The 17,945-nt window shown below is 36.4% G+C and overlaps 1 protein-coding gene and 1 pseudogene across 1 annotated transcript in view; both read right to left on the bottom strand.

Annotated features, from left to right (window-relative positions):
* EML4 (EMAP like 4) overlaps positions 1-17,945 on the bottom strand; it is a 157,677-nt gene that overhangs the window by 116,379 nt on the left and 23,353 nt on the right.
* On the bottom strand, positions 414-1,364 carry LOC118631206 (annotated as a pseudogene).

Genomic DNA, 17,945 nt, shown 5'->3' with positions numbered 1-17,945 from the left:
CATACAAATTAGAAACATGCAATCATCATCTTCCAGTCAAGTTAAAATGTTATATATTTGTCCTGTTTTCATAGCTGAAAACTTCAGATCTTAGAGCTAATTCACTCACCCTGAATATTTTATTCATTCCTCCTGAAAAGTATCCAGGGCAGCACATAACCAAAATGCAAACTATTATATAAAGAACGTGCAAAGTTAAAAAAGAAAATGTGTAGAGAACAGCCTTTCCCACCCCCCAATAAAAGGCAAACAATGGCACTTTGCTCTTGCTTAACCTAGATTGTCTTCGAAAACTACTAAAATGTAATAGATTTAACAAACAAAAAAGCTGACTTATAATAGATGTTCAAAAGCTTGTTAGTGTTCGAAAGTAAATGTTTAAACAAAGGAAAAGGTAGTTTATATCAAACAAGTCTGAAGAGCCCTGTATTGCAGCATTCTGTAAAATAAACAAGACAAAAGCTGGTGGTGTCAGGGTTACTGACAAAGGCACAATGTCTTCAGGCAGGTATGTAAGGAGGTGGTAGTTCTTTTTCAGGCATCTTCATGGCCATTTCATAGGTTGGCAAAACATACTGTGGAGGTGCTTCAAAGGCAGGGTACACAGCAATTTCTGGTGTGTTTCTGTTGTTGATGTATTTATAGCAGTTCCAAATACAGTTGATTAGATAAGCCTTAAAAATGATGAAAAAGACGAAGAACACAAGAACAATGAACAGGAGGCAGTTGGAGTCCAATGCCAGGAGGTCATCTTATAGGGAAAATCAAGTAATTGATCCAGATATTCTTTGATTCTTGGCAAATAAGTGAGAGAACTGAGGACGAAGTCAAAAAGCCGGTAACAGAAGAATGGAATGAGCCAACCCACTTGATAAGAAATTGCTCCATACACCAGCAATGAACTGATTATAAACATAAGAACAGAGACGGCAAAAAGAACACAGGCATTATCTTCCATCCTCTCAGATGAATAGTAATTGCCAATGACTTCATACTGAATGTTGACAGATGGCATTTTGGATGAGTTACCTCCACGGTCAGCAAAACTGCCATCAACAGGTTTACCACCATGTACCAGGTTCCCAAGATGATTGACCCAATGCGGACATGGCAACAGCCGCAGCACTGGATGCTGTAGAACCAGTCGTTGTGGACACCATTGGGAATCTCGTGGACCTTGTTCTTGGCCAGGCCCCTGATAAAGGCTTTCCGCCCAACAGATGAACCCAACTCAGAAAAATTTTTTTAAAATATATCATTCATAATAGTACTAACAAATAATAAATACCTAGAAATAAAAATAATAAATGATGTTCAAGACCTCTGCACATAAAACTAGTAAATTTTGTCAAGAGAAATGAAAGGCTTAAATATACTATGTCCATGGGTTGAAGACTCAATAAAATATGCCACTTTTACCCAAACCGATCTGGAAATTTAAATCAATACGAAAAAAATTCCAACAGTTTGTATGTGCACGTGTGCATGCATGGAACTTGATAAGCTTATTTGAAAGTTTATAAAGAAAAGCAAAGGGTCAAGAATAACTAAAATCACCTTGAAGAAAAGGAAAAAGGAGGAGCACTTGCTCTATTAGATATAAAGACTTATTACGAAACTATGGTAATTAAGACAAAAATAAACCAATGGACTCATGGAACTGGAAAGAGAACCCAAAAATAAAAATAGCCATATAAAGATCAAAGGTGGTGCTTTAGGGATCTGGGAAAACAGGAGTCACACCAATATACAATGATGGGTCAAATGGGACCTTGACCCTTAACTCACACCACATACAAAAATCAGTTCCAGGTGGACTGTAGATCTAAATGTGAAAGGCAGATAATAAAGCTTTCAGAAGATAGTTAAACAAGACACAGAAATCACTACTAAAAAGGAAAAGACTGATAGCTTAAACCAGTCTTAAAGTTGAGAATGTCTCTTCATAAAAAGAGACCATTAAAACTGTGGTACATATACACAATGGAACACCATGCAGCTCTAAGAAAGAAAGATCTCATATTATGCTAAATGAAACAAGCCAATCAGAGAAAGACAAATACCACATTATCTCACTTATTTGTGGAATATAATGAACAGAAAAAGCTGATGAACAAAACAGACCCAGAGACATAGAAAGGAGTATGGTTCAGATTGACAAACCTCAGAGGAGAGGGGCTGGGGGGATGAGATAAACCAAAGAACTTATATGCATTTATGTGTAACCAATGGACACTGACAGCAATACTGGGGGCAGGGGTGCATGTGGGATAGGGAGGAGGATGTCTGTGGGGAAAAAGGAGAAACATCTGTAACAAAAATAAATTAATTTTTTTTAAAAAGATACCATTAGGAGTGAAAAGGAAAGTCAGAATAGGCGAAAGTAGTTGGAACATATAACTGACAAAGGGTTCACATCCTTAATATACAAAGAATACCTACAAATCAATTAGAAAGACAGTCTGATAGAAAAACGTGTGGGTCAATAAATATACAAAAAATTGCTCAACCTTATTAATAATCTAGAAAATACAATTTGAAACCACAATAAAAAAAACCATTACACACTCACCAGACAGCTTAAAATGAAAAGACTAACAATATCTAGTGTTGAAGATGTAGAACAACAGGAACTCCTGAAACTGTTGGTGGGACTACATACTGGTATAGTTACTAAGTAAAACTATGTGGTATTAAAGTAGAATAAATACTTTGCCTATAAGCCAGCAATTCCAGTCTTATTATTAAAAGCAACAAAAATATGTACACATGTGTATCAAGAGATATGTACAGATGCCCTGGCCGGTTTGGCTCAGTGGTTAGAGCGTCGGCCTGCGGTCCAGAGAGACCCGGATTCGGTTCCCACTAAGGGCACGTACCTTGGTTGCAGTTTGTCCCCGGCCCTGGTTGGGTTGTGCGGGTGGCAACCACTCGATGTGTCCCTTTCACGTCAATGTTTCTCTCTCTCTCTCTACCTCCCACTCTATCTGAACAAAAAATGGAGAAATGTCCTCGGGTGAGGATAAAAAAAAAAAGAGAGAGAGAGATGTACAGGAATCACAGCATTATCCATAATAGTCAAGTACTGGAAACAAACCAAATATGAACAAATAAATTGTGGCATATTCATATAACCAAATATTCAGCAATGACATTGCATGAACTACAACCACATACAACATCGATGAATCTCACCAACATAATATTAAGCAAAAGAAACCAGACACAAAAGTGCCCTGGCTAGGTGGCTCCATTGGTTAGAGCATCATCTTGTGCGCAAAAAGATTGTGAGTTCAATTACTAGTAAGGGCACATACCTAGGTTGTGGATTTGATCCCCAATCAGGGAATGTATGTGTACAGGAGGCAACCAATTGATGTCCCCGACCCCCTCTGAAAAAAATCAATAAAATAACATATACTCAGGTGAGGATTAAAAGAAATGAAAAAAGCCCTGGCCAATTTGGCTCAGCGGTTAGCACGTTGGCCCGCAGACCAATGAGTTGCTGGTTCCATTCTGGTCAAGGGCCCGTAAATCGGTTGTGGTCTCTCCTGGCCCTAGTCAGGGTGGTGTGGGAGGCAACCAGTCGATGTGTCTCTTTCAAATAGATGTCTCTCTGTCTCTCTCTCTCTCTTTCCCACTCTGTCTGAAGATATATGAAAAAAAAAAAAATCCTCAAGTGAGGATTAAAAAAAAAAAGAAAAATAGCTCTGGCTAGTTGGGCTCAGTGTCAACCTGCAGACCAAGGGGTCTCAGGTTTGATTCCCAGGCCCTGGTAGAAGTCATGCAGGAGGCAACCAATCGATGTGTCTCTCTCACATCAATGTTTCTCTTTCCCCCTCCCCTCTCCCTTCCTTCTACTCTATCTAAAAATCAATGGAATAATATTCTCAGTTGAGGATTAACAAAAAGATAAAAATAGAAGGCATGGAATAAATATAAAATAAATGAGAACTCAGATGTCTTGTAACAGCAATAGCTTCATTCTTTCGTGTGTGTGTGCTGGAAAATAGCATATTTATTTCTTCCAAGTGACACAAATCTTAATCCTGCAGTTGTAATTTTTTATTACTTTCACTCAGTCCCATACATTGCCTTGTTTTTTTAATAGGACTTAATCCCCCCCAAAAAGCTTATAATATTTATATTTTATAAAGATCCGGTGGTAAATAATAATTAAGACATGGGAAATAAACTACTTTTTGATTTTTCAAACATTAGTTAATATTTTAAGTACATATATTTAGGGTAGGATTCATCCATATTTCAAACAAGTCTTTTCAATAATTTTGACATTGGGAAGATGATTTCTTATCAGACCAGATTAGATCACTGATTTTAAATCTGTGATGTGGCTGACAGAAAGTTTGAATTAAGAACAGAAGGATCAGCTGTGCCATTTTCTTATTGTTCTCCTGTGCTTGACTTACTACATTATCTTAAATCTATGGTTTCTTTGAAGAAATCTTTATAAATGAGAGATCCAAGTAGTAAGTCTCAAGTGTACAATACATGAGATGTCCTAGAGCCCACTTTGAAAAGGCGATGCTGTCTTCTAGGATCATCCCAGATCTGACTCAGACCCATAAATTAATCCCAGGATCAATCTAACATTCCAAGAATTTGCCAAATTAGGTGATTAGAGCCCAGATCAAATTCCCCACATCTCCTCCAAAGCAAATATACATATTCTAAAGTCAGATTAAATCCAGACCATTTTCTCCAGTGAGGTACTTTGCTATAACATTTGTTGATAGATCTTATACTTATATGTTCTAAAGACAGTACCAGCAATTGAGCAATGTACTTCAAATTACCTAACCGCTCATTACGACAGTGAATATATTCACATACAAACATGACTAAACATAGTCCAGAAGCATATTTTAATAATCCCCAGAGAGCATCTTTTTCATGGGCAGAAAGCTCTGTTTAGGTCAATCTGTATTATGTAAATAGCTTAATTCAAATACAGCAAACTGTAAATGATAAATGTTAAGTTTCAAGTAACTCAAGTTAGTATATGAAAAATAGTAACCACCTGTTTCCACAGAGGGCCAAACAAGAAGAATATGTTAGATAAGAATTTTTTTACAGTTAAGGTTAATTCTAGACAGAATGAACTATGACAATCAAGAACAGCTTTCTCTGAAAAATCTTTTAATAAAATGAGATTCAACTATCTTGATGGGTTAAGTATCACTATCTTGTATCACTGTAAGAGGGTTCTTAAATTATCCTCTACAAGATTCTGTATAACCCTAAGATTATAGAGTTCGATGTTAGAATATCCCTCTCTAATTAGCTACTTATGCTTAAGAAGGTGAAAACTTGAAATTATAGTTATTTGAGTATATATTATAGTTATTTGAGTATATATTAGTAAATGGTAGTGAACTGGTTACTGCTTCTTAGAGTTCACAAAGTTCCACAACAAACAGGAATAAAATTCATTGGAAATTTAACATACATATCCATTTCTAGTACTTTAACCAAAAGTTTCTTATATGATAATTTGCAGGTAAACTTTAAATAGGAAATTTACTCAGCCCAACTCAGAAAATAACTGCCAGATTAAGGGTAAAAATGAAAATTTATTTGTCAAAAGTGTTTCATTAAAGTTGAAAACATAACTTTTTTCTAACTTCATTTGCTCCTAATGTAGTTTCAAAGCCAACCAGGACTGAAGTCTATCTTTCCTCCCTCCAATTTCTTTGTTTCTCTGCCATTTCATCAGTTTCAACTCCTAAGGTTATGTGAGTCAGAGGGATGGGATAAGCTCTACATATGACCAGTTTCAGACAATGAGCAATACCAATTCATTGAGTTCGAGAGCTTTTCTCAATTGGGAAGCAACTTAACTGTCCAATGGTGGCATGGCTATTCAATGAAACATAAAACACTCGCTTACCAGGCCATAATATAATAATCTAAAAACTTCAGATATTTTCTTTTCTTTTCGTTATCCTCACCTGAGGACACCTTTCCATTTTTTTTGTTCAGGTAGAGTGGGAGGGAGAGAGAGGAATAGAGAGAGAGAAACATCGACGTGAAAGGGACACATCGAGTGGCTGCCACCCACACGACAACCAGGGCCGGGGACAAACTGCAACCCAGGTACGTGCCCTTAGCGGGAACCGAACCCGGGTCTCTCCGGACCGCAGGTCAATGCTCTAACCGCTGAGCCAAACCTGCCAGGGCAAACTTCACATATTTTCAAAAAATATTTTGAAATTATATGCACAGAAGCAATAGCTATAAATAACACATGAGCCATGGCCAGTGGCTCAGTTGGTTGGAGCGTTGTCCCGTACACCAAAAGACTGCAGATTCGATTCCCAGTCAGAACGCATATGGGAGGCAACCGATTGATGTTTTTCTCTCTCCCATCAATGTGTTTTCTCTCTCCCCCCACCCCCACCGGCTTCCTTTCTCTCTAAAATCAATAACCATATTATTGGGTGAGGATAAAAAAAAAAAATACATGAAATGAAAAAGAAAAAAAAACAGGGAATATATAAATGACAGTAGTTGTGCTTATGTTGGGATTATGAATTACTGTTTTTATAATTTTTAAAAATGACTTCTTTTCCTCCAAAAATATTAGTGAGACTATCAGGAGTAGGAGTTGTGAAAAACTAAAGCAAAGTTTGGCTGAATATGTAATGAATAAGGCAGGTTGAAAAGTATCCAAAGATAAGTTCTCAGAGAAGATACAGCAATAGAGATTCTTTATATTTTCTGACTACCCTCCCAAGTAAAAGAATCAAAAAGAGAAAGCAATTGTAATCTATATCTAAGTACCTGCAATTTACTTTTAAATTCATCAGAAAATAAGACAGAATGATGGAGGATAGACATGTGATAACCCAAGTATAGCAAAATGTTAATTATAGAATCTAAGTGGTAGATATTTCTGCTGTCACTGTAAGCCTTTCATCTTTTCTGTATATTAAATATTTTTCATAATAATACAAAAAAACTATATCTGAGGTAGACACATTTCTAGGGGAAAATATAAATAAGCTGCAGGGTACTCTGGAAGCTGTTATAGGGAAATAAAAATATTAAGATAGCTGGATTTTATAATAATCAGCTTAGATTATATGATCCGAATACCATTTTGTTAAAAAAAATGTCTTATCTATATTATACAGAGTTATAGACTTATAGATCCTATAGTATAGTTTCCAAAGATGACCCCTATCCCCCCTACCCCACCCCCACCAAAATAAAGCACACCTTGCAGTATTCATGCCCTTGTGTAGTCCTCTCCTTCAAATCTGGGCTGGCCCTGTGGCTTGCTTTTGACTAACAGAAGTTGCATAACTTTCAGGACTAGGCATTAATAAGTCTTGTAGATCTTAAGACTCTGGTTTCTTTCTCCAGGAGTACTGAGCTGCCACTTAAGAAGTCTAACTACTCTGATCCACCATGCTAGTGAAACCACATATACATGCTCATTTGGCAGTTCCAGCTAAGCCCACCCAGCCTGTCAGCCATCCAGATATGTACCAGACATGTAAATAAAAACTGTCTAACCTTGTCACCAAGGACTTTAGTAGAAAAGAAATGCCTAGTTAAGCTCTGCCCAAATTTATGACCCACAATAAACAAGGCCCTTTAAACAGCAAATATTTAGTTCAAATCCTTCACTTGTATCAACTGATCCATTCTCAATGAATTGAAATATAAAAATAAAAAATAAACCTGTAAATTCTAGGTTAAGTGGGCGAGAATAAAAAGATAGAGGAGCCCTGGCCAGTTTGGTTCAGCGGTTAGAGCGTCCGCCTGCAGTCCAGAGAGACCCGGGTTTGGTTCCCGCTAAGGGCATGTACCTCGGTTGCAGTTTGTCCCCGGCCCTGGTTGGGTTGTGCGGGTGGCAGCCACTCGATGTGTCCCTTTCACATCGATGTTTCCCTCTCTCTCTCTTCCTTTCTCTCCCTCCCACTCTATCTATACAAAAAAAATGGAAAAATGTCCTCGGGTGAGGATAAAAAAAAAAAAAAAAAAAAAAAAGATAGAGGAAAAGGCGAAATAATTAGGAATATCTCTGCCTACCCTATTCAAACATACAAACTACTTTGTATATTAAAAACTCAGCTAAGCAACAAATAACAGATCATTTCTTTTAAAAGTTTTCTATTTTAGGCCCTGGCTGGGTAATTCAGTTGGTTAGAGTACTTGTCCCAATGTGACAAGGTTGCAGGTTCCACCCCTGGTCAGGGCACATACAAGAAATCAACCAAGGAATGCATAAATAAGTGGAACAACCAATTGACGTTTCTCTCTCAATCAATAAATAAAAAGAAAAAGTTTTCCATTTTGGGTGATATTTACAGAAGAGTAACTGTGTTAGACATAATCTATGCTATTTAGGTTCATACTGAATCCACTGCCTAATGTTCTGTCAATGGTCTGTGACTCCCATCCAAGTTGCTAACTTAAGAAAAAGTTAATAGAGAATGGACTGAATTTAAAATGATAAAATGTGTTCATCCTCTACAATTGATTATTATTGACTTGTTGGGGAAAGTTTTAGGGATCACAAAGTTGTATGTGTTATTCACCATTTAACACAATGTTTGATATAAGCAATAAAAAAAGTTCTACGACTATACACATAATAATTGCTTGATAAATGTTGATGAAATGAATATAAAAATCCTACACATTCAGCTTCTATAATTGCGTGCCAGAATGTTATATTAATTTAAACTAATATATTTAAATAACTTAGTCATCAATACCCTTATATTTTATACTACTTTTAAGAAAACACAAAAGTACCTTATAACTAGTTGTAAAATGTGAATTAAAGCTTCTATTCTTGCCCTGGCCCGTTTGGCTCCGCGGTTAGAGCGGTGGCCTGCAGTCCAGAGAGTTCTGGGATCAGTTCCTGCTAAGGGCACGTATCTCGGTTGCAGTTTGTCCCCAGCCCTGGTTGAGGTCCTATGGGTGGCAACCAGTTGATGTGTCTCTCTCACATTGGTGTTTCTCTCTCTCTCTTCCCCCCTCTCTCCCTCCTGCTCTGTCTGAAGATAAATGCAAAAAAATGTCCTCAGGTGAGGATAAAAAAAACAACAATGATCAAACTATTCCTTTCTTTCAGTAAAGGTAGCAAGACAATATTCATATGGCTGCTGTGAAAAAGAAAAATAGGAGACATTAGGCTAATTTAACTAAGTTGAAGTACCCATTTGTAACTTGAAGAGTCATTTAAACAGTATATAAAAGTACACATTGGAAAGAGAATCCCTGAGATTAAAAAACTACCAGACGTTCTTAATTTTAATGTAGTTCAATTTACCTCTTTTTTCTTCACGATTGGTCCAAAAGAAGATTGGATTAATCAATTGTATATTTACACAAAGGAACTCCACACAGCAATGAACAAACTACAACTCTACAAGACTTACAAATACAATGCTAAGAAAAAGAAGGCAGATTATAAGAAGCCATACTGAATGATTTTGAAAACAGACAAAATCAATCCATGGTGTTAGATGTCAAGATAGCAGTTACCCTTAGACAGGGAAGGAGGAGGAGTGACAACTAGGAGTCACCAAGGGGCTTTCTGGGATCCTGGTAATGTTTTGTGATCTGTGAATATTTTCTGCATTTATGCAATACTTCAGTTAAAGTTTACATTAAAAAGGGGGGAAGCTATACAATTTTAATATTTTTACACCTGAAGCAGAGGTATTCCAAAACTTCGTTCTTGAAACTTTTACACTAATATGCTCATTTGTTTGCAGTACCATGGCACAAAATGATATAATTATAGAAGATGACCTGGTGATCATGCAAGCCAAACGAGAGTGCAGAACTGACTTCCAAGGTTACATAACACAGGGCAGAACCAGGACTAGAACACAGGCCTCCAAACTCCTACTGTGCTTTACTATTGCAAAATACTGCCAATTCCTCTATATCTAGCAGCAACTTCAAAAATATCTGCAGATATGCTTTCCTAATACCAAGCCCTGAACAATATAATGGTGCAATGTTGCCATAAAATAAACACTGGAAAATGTTATGAAGACACAAAAATGCATGAAAGAAATAATAATCTGCCTTACTATGGTACTAAGTGATGTACACATACAGTAAATGTATCTGTCAATGTAATGTCAATATATCTGAAAATAGGAAAGAACAAAGTCCTAATGAGAAGAGAATTTTAGCAGCAATTTGGGGAATGGAAGCTTTCTAAAAATGACCCCCCAAAAAAGTCTTAAATGTTTATAGCATAATTTCTTATGATAAAATATATGTAGCTAAAAACATTTGTTACAGAGTCTATTTTTAATATATTTCCCTTACTTCTCTTTAAAATGTGAACCAGTTAAAGAAAAAGTTTAAATGGTATTAAAAAGTCGATTTGGAAGTCTAATATTTAATTCATTAAAGGTGACTTTAAATATACACTAGTTTGGCCCTGGCCGGGTATCATCTCAATACGCCAAGGTTTCGGGTTTGATCCCCCGTCAGGGCACATACAGGTATCAATCAATAAATAAATCAATAAATGGAAAAACAAATCTCTCTCTCTCTCTCTCTCTCTCTCTCTCTCTCTCTCTCTCTCTCTCTCTCCTCCCCTTTCTCACTTTTCCTCTCAATAATTTTTTTCTCCCAAATCTTTATTGTTGGATGTAAAATGAATTACAGATGTTCCACATTTTTCCCCCATTGACTCCCTCCTCCCCCCTCCCACCTTTTCCCACACTATTGTCTGTGTCCATTGGTTATGCATATAAGTTCTTTGGTTTATTTCTTCCCACCCCCCAACCCCTTTCCCTTTGAGGTTTGTCAGTCTAGCAATGAATTTGTGCTTCTTAATCCCTTCACCTTTTTTACCCATTCCCCCAACCCCCCTCCCAACTGGCAACCAACAAAATGTTCTCTGTATCTATGTCCTCTCAATAAATTTTTAAAAAATATATATACACTATAGTTCAAATTTCAGACACCATATATTACTTTGTAAGTAAAATATTTAATAAATAACAAATTAAAACAATTATAATCTTAACAGATAATCAAAAGGTTCCCAAAGCAGCCAAGTACCATGACAATTAAAAAAAGCCATTATATATGTTTACATACCATTTTTAAGTGGATTATTACATGTCTGGGAAGAAACTGTTACTATTTACTGCCAGCCTAGGTTTATTTTAACCCATCAAGACAAAGGATAAATCTTACCCTAGTCAGAACACTGGCAACACACTATGCAATAACAGGAGCAGTTATACAACTTAAATTTTCATGAGAAAGTATAATAACCTTCCTGGAAGGATAAAGATTTCAACGTCTCTAATAACATTTTATTTGCAGATTTTAAATATCTAAGTAGTTTAATAATTAGAACTGACTCCTTTACACATGTCATACTTTAAAGCAGTGACTTTAAACCTTATTACAAAAGACAGAGGAGAGGGAGTAAATCTATTGGTTCTGAAACTTTCAAACTACTCCAGTTTATATCAACGTAAGATTGCATCCAAGCCAATTTCCTCTTCTGCAGATAATGCTCATTCAGTTCACTTCTAGTCTGAAATAACTTTGCCCACCTCCCCATATGCTATCTTCAGGACCCACTACAGGTCTCACCTTCATGAAGTTATTCCTTTTATTCTATTCAACACAGAACTCTTCCTTTCCTAAACTCTTCTAAGCTTCACCTCTATCATTTGGTATATAATACTCAGCAGTATATAACTGACCTTTCCCCACATGTCAATCTTTTAAATTTTAGACATTTATGTAGATTTAACATATAAAATATTCACAAACACTCCAACTTATTCACAATTAAGAAAAATGTGTAACAATCAAATTAATGCTTTTGCAGCTGGTCACTCTTTTAGAGCATGTATTTAAAATTACCTTCATCCATTGCCTCCTAAAAATTCCCTTTGCCATGGGTAAGCATCTGAGCTGGTTGTGTTTGCTGCTTGGTTAGATGATCTTGACCTTCATTCCTGAAGGGTCAGGACCATCAGTAATCATGCCTGGATATATAATTTTCCATTGACTTAAAAAATATATTTTTTTCAATTACAGTTGACATTCAATATTATATCAGCTGCAAGTGTATAGCATAGTGGTTAGACATTTATGTAACTTACAAAGTGATCCGCTGATACCTCTTGCACTCACCTGACACCATATGTAGTTACACCATATATGGTTAAAGTATCATTGATGATTATATTCCCAAGCTGTACTTTACATCCTTGGGACTATTTTGTAGTTGCCAATTTGTATTTCTTAATCCCTGCACCTTTTCCACCCAGTGCCTCAAACCCCCCTCCTGTCTGGCAACTATCAGCTTGCTCTCTGTTGTTTGTTCCTGTTTGGTTTGTTCATTTATTGTGTTTTTTGTTTTTTTTTACATTCCACATATTAAGTGAAATCATGGTATTTGCCTCTGTCTGACTCATTTAAATTAGCATAATTTCCTCTAGGTCCATCAATTTTGTTACAAACGGTCAAGATTTCGTTCTTTTTTTATAGCCGAGTAACAAATAGTCCCTTGTATATATGCACATCTTCTTTATCCATTTGTCTTTTGATTGGAGCATCTGTCCATTTACATTTAAAGTAATAACTGATAGGTATGTAGTTAATGTCCTTTCATTAATTGTTTCCTGTTTTGTATAGTTCTTCTCTGTTCCTTTCTTAATAGCTACATATTAGAAATATAGAAATTAACCAAAGAGAAATTAAGCCAAAAGTTATAACCAATGGATGATAGGTCCAGAATTTGAACCCAGGCCAGTCTTTTTTTTTAATTCCTGGAATTACAGCCTATAGTCCCCACCCTACCCTCACCTCCAGTCCTCTTAATAATTCTGTAAGCCATTTAGTACCATGTAACAAATTCCTTTCTGCTCAAACTGAGTTTTTGCAACTGAATGTAAAAGATATATAATGGTTCTGTTTTCCCAAAATATATTAACTAATCCATCCTCTTTCTACTAATTTAAAATATAACCTTCACCATATGTCAAATACTTTATATTTTTGAGGCTCTTCAAAAGAATTTTTTTCCAGTTTATTCAGCTGCTAACACCACACTTTTTTTTTAATTATTATTATTACTATAGCTTTAGAGTAACCTTTAGTATGTGTTTGGATAAATGCCCAGGCTTGTCTTGATCACTGTGCTAATTCAAACTCACCAGTGACTATTTTTATTTTATTTTTTTCATCCTGAGGACTTTTTTTTTTTTGCATTTATTTTCAGATATAGAGGGGAGGGGGGAGAGAGAGAGAGAGAGAGAGAAAGAAACATGGTTGTGAGAGAGATACATCGACTGGCTGCCACCCGCACAACCCCAACCGGGGCCAGGGACAAACCGCAACGGAGGTATGCGCCCTTAGCAGGAAATGAACCCAGGTCTCTCTGGTCCACCGGGCAACACTCTAACCACTAAGCCAAACCAGCCAGGGCGTCACTAGTGACTATTATAACTCACTATAACGATTCAAATTTTATTATTTACCAAATTTAACAGCAGTTGATATCCCTCAAGTTAATGCAAGTAATGGCCTCAAGTGCTTCTTATATATTAATTGGCCCCACGTAGGTTCTGTTAAGAAAAAGAACCACTTTAACCAAGTAATCAAAGAAAACATCACAATAATGGAACAAACCTCTATCATGTACCCTCCCCCCCTTGTATGATGCAATCTAAGGACCCATCACATATAGTATATCTGCCAAAAAGGCACATCCTAAATCTAATAATGAAACATAACCAATGTGAGAGACTTTTTTTTATTTTTTTATCCTCACTCGAGGACATTTTCCCATTTTTTTTGTTCAGGTAGAGTGGGAGGGAGAGAGAGGAACAGAGAGAGAGAGAGAAACATCGATGTGAAAGGAACACATCGAATGGCTGCCACCCGCACGACCGACCAAGGCCGGGGACAAACTGCAACCGAGGTACGCGCCCTCAGCGGGAACCGAACCCGGGTCTCTCAGGACCGCAGGTCGACGCTCTAACCGCTGAGCCAAACCGGCTAGGGCTATGAGAGACATTTTATAGAATGGCTGGTAAACCCTGGCCGGTTTGGCTCAGCGCTAGAGCGTCAGCCTGCGGTCCAGAGAGACCCAGGTTTAGTTCCCATTAAGGGCAGTACCTCAGTTGCAGTTTGTCCCGGCCCTGGTTGGGTCATGTGGGTGGCAACCACTCGATGTGTCCCTTTCATGTCAATGTTTCTCTCGCTCTCTCTCCCTCCTACTCTATCTGAACAAAATATCGAAAAATGTCCTTGGATGAGGATAAAAAAAAAAAAAAAAAAGAATGATAATGCATATGTGGCAAAATGTTAACAACTATACATCTAAGTTTTGAATAGTTAATTCTTTGTGTTAGTTTTATAACTTTTCTATATAGTTGAAATTATTTCAAAATAAAAGTTAAGAAAAAAAAGAAATAATGCATCTTAGAAAAAAAATTTCCACACCACAAATAAGGATTTCATGAAGTTTTAATTTTTATCCCAAGTGCTAAGATATAGCAAAACAAGTACAAGCATAGTCTATTCTCAAAGAATTTTACATCTAGCTGGAGTGATAAAAGCAAATTTTTAATAAGAAATTAACAAAGCAGTACAAGAATAACTACCAAAGAAGTGACAGGTGGTAAGTGCTAGAAATTTAGAAAAAAAAAATGTATTACAATGGACAAGAGTGGTCCTACTGAAAGAAAAGAGGTTTGATTCAGGTCTTGAAGTCTGAGCAAAACAGGCTAGAGAGAAAAAGGAAGAAAAACATTCCAAAGTGGGAAAATATTTGTGGATAAATGAGTGAATAATAAAGTTGATTACAGTCTTTTACCACTAGAGAATGAAAATCAAGGCTGGGTCAAATTAAGGAGGGCTTTAAATCTTACCCCAAAGAAATTGGATTTCATACTATAGGCAACAGTCAACCACTAAATGATTGCGATATAGTATTAATACAAATAATTTCTCCATTTGTCTAGAATCTGACTGGTTCACTAAATTTGACAAATCCTAAAAACAGAGAACCTTTCTTTTTGTGCTAAAAAATCTTTTGATTCTTTAACATCAAACTTTATTGAGTGCTTATTGAGTTAGGCTCAGCATCAACCACATAGTTCCTATGAAGAACCATTTAATTCAACACCATCTATAGCTATAGCTGTTATTGGTCAAATTGAAATTTAGTTTTAGTGTATCTCTTTTCCTTACCAAACATTAAAATGTAAACATTTGCTGATAAACTTCACTATGTGTAGGGACAGTTTTCTATTAGTGTTGATTTGTCAACATTGTAAGTTTTCATTAAGCTTTTTAATTCAGAATCATATATCAGTGATCACATCTGGAAGTATTTTTGTTGCACATAAGCCAAACTTATATGAAATTCACTCTACAAAGTCAAGTTTATAAATGACAAATTGTAATCTAAGATGCCAATTTTGTAAATTCTGCATGAATCATCTTTTTTGAGAACCCTTCATTGTAATTCCAACACCCTTTTTCTCTTACCAGAAGAATCAAATTACCTAAGCATCTTATATACAAAAAAAGCCTAAAATCAAAGTTTTTTGATGATTCCAGAACAAATGACAATTTAATAGGAATGACTAAGAGTTGAATATTTATGATTTCTAAAAGCATATGGTGTGGTAATGTGAAGAATTACAGTATTAAAGGGTCTCATAATCTTAGCATTTCATGAATATCTTAGCTCAAAGGAAGATTTACTTCTAACTTGTAACTGTACCTAACAATACTAGTTTATTCTAAAAAACTATTAGAAGAATTCTCCATTTCCATATCCTTGGTGGGGAAAAGAACAAATTATAGAAAGCCATTCAGTAGAGGTCAGCAAACTATTGTCCACAAGCCAAGTCTGATCCCATCATCTTTTTTTTGTAGGACCAGCCACACTAAGAATTGTTTACATTACTTATTTATTTATTTATAATCCTCACAAGACGATATTTTTTCCATTGATTTTCAGAGAGAGTGGAAGGCAGGAAGGTTGGGAGGAAGGAAAAGAGAAAGAAATATCTATGTGAGAGAGACACACTGACCAGTTGGTTGCTTCCTGCAAGTGCCCTGACCAGGGCTAGAGATGGAGCATACAACCTAGGTATGTGCCCTTAACTGGGAATTAAACCCGAGACCCTTCATTCCTCAGGCCGGCGCTCTAACCACTGGGCAAAACTGGCCAGGGCAATTTTTTCCATTTTTAAAAAGCTGAAAAACAAAGAATAGTATTTCAAGACCCATAGATATTATATGAAATTCAGTGGCCACAAATAAAGTTTTATCAGAATACAACCCCACCCATTCTTCTAGGTATTGTCTAAGACTGTTTCACAAAAACAGCAGAGTTGAGTAATTCTGCCCACAAAGCCTAAAATACTTTCTACCTGGCTAAACTTAACAGAAAGTTTGCCAATCCCTGCTTTATAGCAGAGTAGACAAGAGATTCAAACCAACCTGGATTCAAAACCTGTCTGTCACTAATTATGTAGCTTTTCTAGTTATTTAATGGCTCTAAACTCAGATTTCTAAAATTTTTTAAAAGACAGACAATATTATCAATTTCACAAACTGTGTGAGAATTAACAACAACAACAAAAATTACAGCCCGGCCATTGTGGCTCAGTGCCTGGTTGCAGGTTTGATACCCAGTAGAGAGCATGCAGGAGACAGTTGACTGATGTTTGTCTCTCTCCCTCCCTCTCTCTTCCTCTCTCTCTAAAAATCAATAAAAACATATTTTTAAAAAGAACAAACACATTACATTATTTGGTTAAGTGAGATGTCTTAAATATATCTTTGCAAACAGAACTCCTATCACCTGCTGGTAATAGATGACTTGTGATTTTATTGCCTATGTTTATCTATTTTGGGTTTTCTTCACCATCAATAATTTTCTATTAGTAAGTTAAGAAGACATAATTTACTTCCTTAAGCCAACATATACTTAGATTCTTCTAGTGTGAATGCTCTTCATTTTGCATAGTTCTTGTATGAATTCTACAGCTTACAGAAACACTATACGTAAATAAAAGAAATTTATCTTTCAAAGTAGGGAGACACTCTTATACTAATCTCACATTATAAAGATAATGAATGGGACTTCCCTTCTCTTTCCCACAGGGGTAATGGGGCAGCAGGCAAGAGTAGTTAATATATTATTAGGTATTATAGAAAACTTCAGTCTTTCTACTCCACAAATTTGTGCTTTGTCCTGGGGAGGAAGAGCTAAATTGATGAGTTAGAGTCCAAAGCTTTCCTTGGACTTTACTTTTAACAAAAAGAAATGAGGTTACTATCCTGGTTTGGCTCAGCAGTTAGAGCATCGGCCCATGGACCAATAAGTCACAGGTTCGATTCTAGCCAAGGGCACATAGCTCAGTTGCGATTTGTCCCCGGCCCTGGTTGGGGTTGTGCAGGAGGCAGCCACTTGATGTGTCCCTTTCACACGGATGTTTCTCTCTCTTTCTCTCCCTTTCACTCTATTTGAACAAAAAAAAAAAGGAAAAAAAAATTCTTAGGTGAGGATAAAAAAAAAAAACTACAAAAAAAGAAATGAGGTTAATTCACAGAAAACAGGACCACCTGCCCATTTCTCACACTTAGTCTTGCTCAGGCTCTCCCTCGGGCTGATAACTAGGTGTGTAAAGCAGGCCTGTAACTTTCCAGATAGCTATCCGGTAAGTGTATTCAAAGAAGCACAGCAGACTGAACTTGCCCTATAGTGGAGAATTTGTTAAGGATAGTAGCCAACTCCTAACTTGTCCATAAATCCATGTTGTAGTCTCAAATTCCAGTATTATCAGGGAGTCTAAATTTTACAAAGAGATGAGGGCATCTGCCTTCTGTGGTGTCTATTATTTATGTGTTAGAACCTAGAAAGAAGAGAGATGTAAATGACTATCACT

The sequence above is a fragment of the Molossus molossus genome, unplaced genomic scaffold, assembly GCF_014108415.1.
Source record: "Molossus molossus isolate mMolMol1 unplaced genomic scaffold, mMolMol1.p scaffold_m16_p_15, whole genome shotgun sequence".
In the NCBI taxonomy this organism is placed as follows: Eukaryota; Metazoa; Chordata; class Mammalia; order Chiroptera; family Molossidae; genus Molossus; species Molossus molossus.
This window is presented reverse-complemented; position numbering and strand designations above follow the sequence as displayed.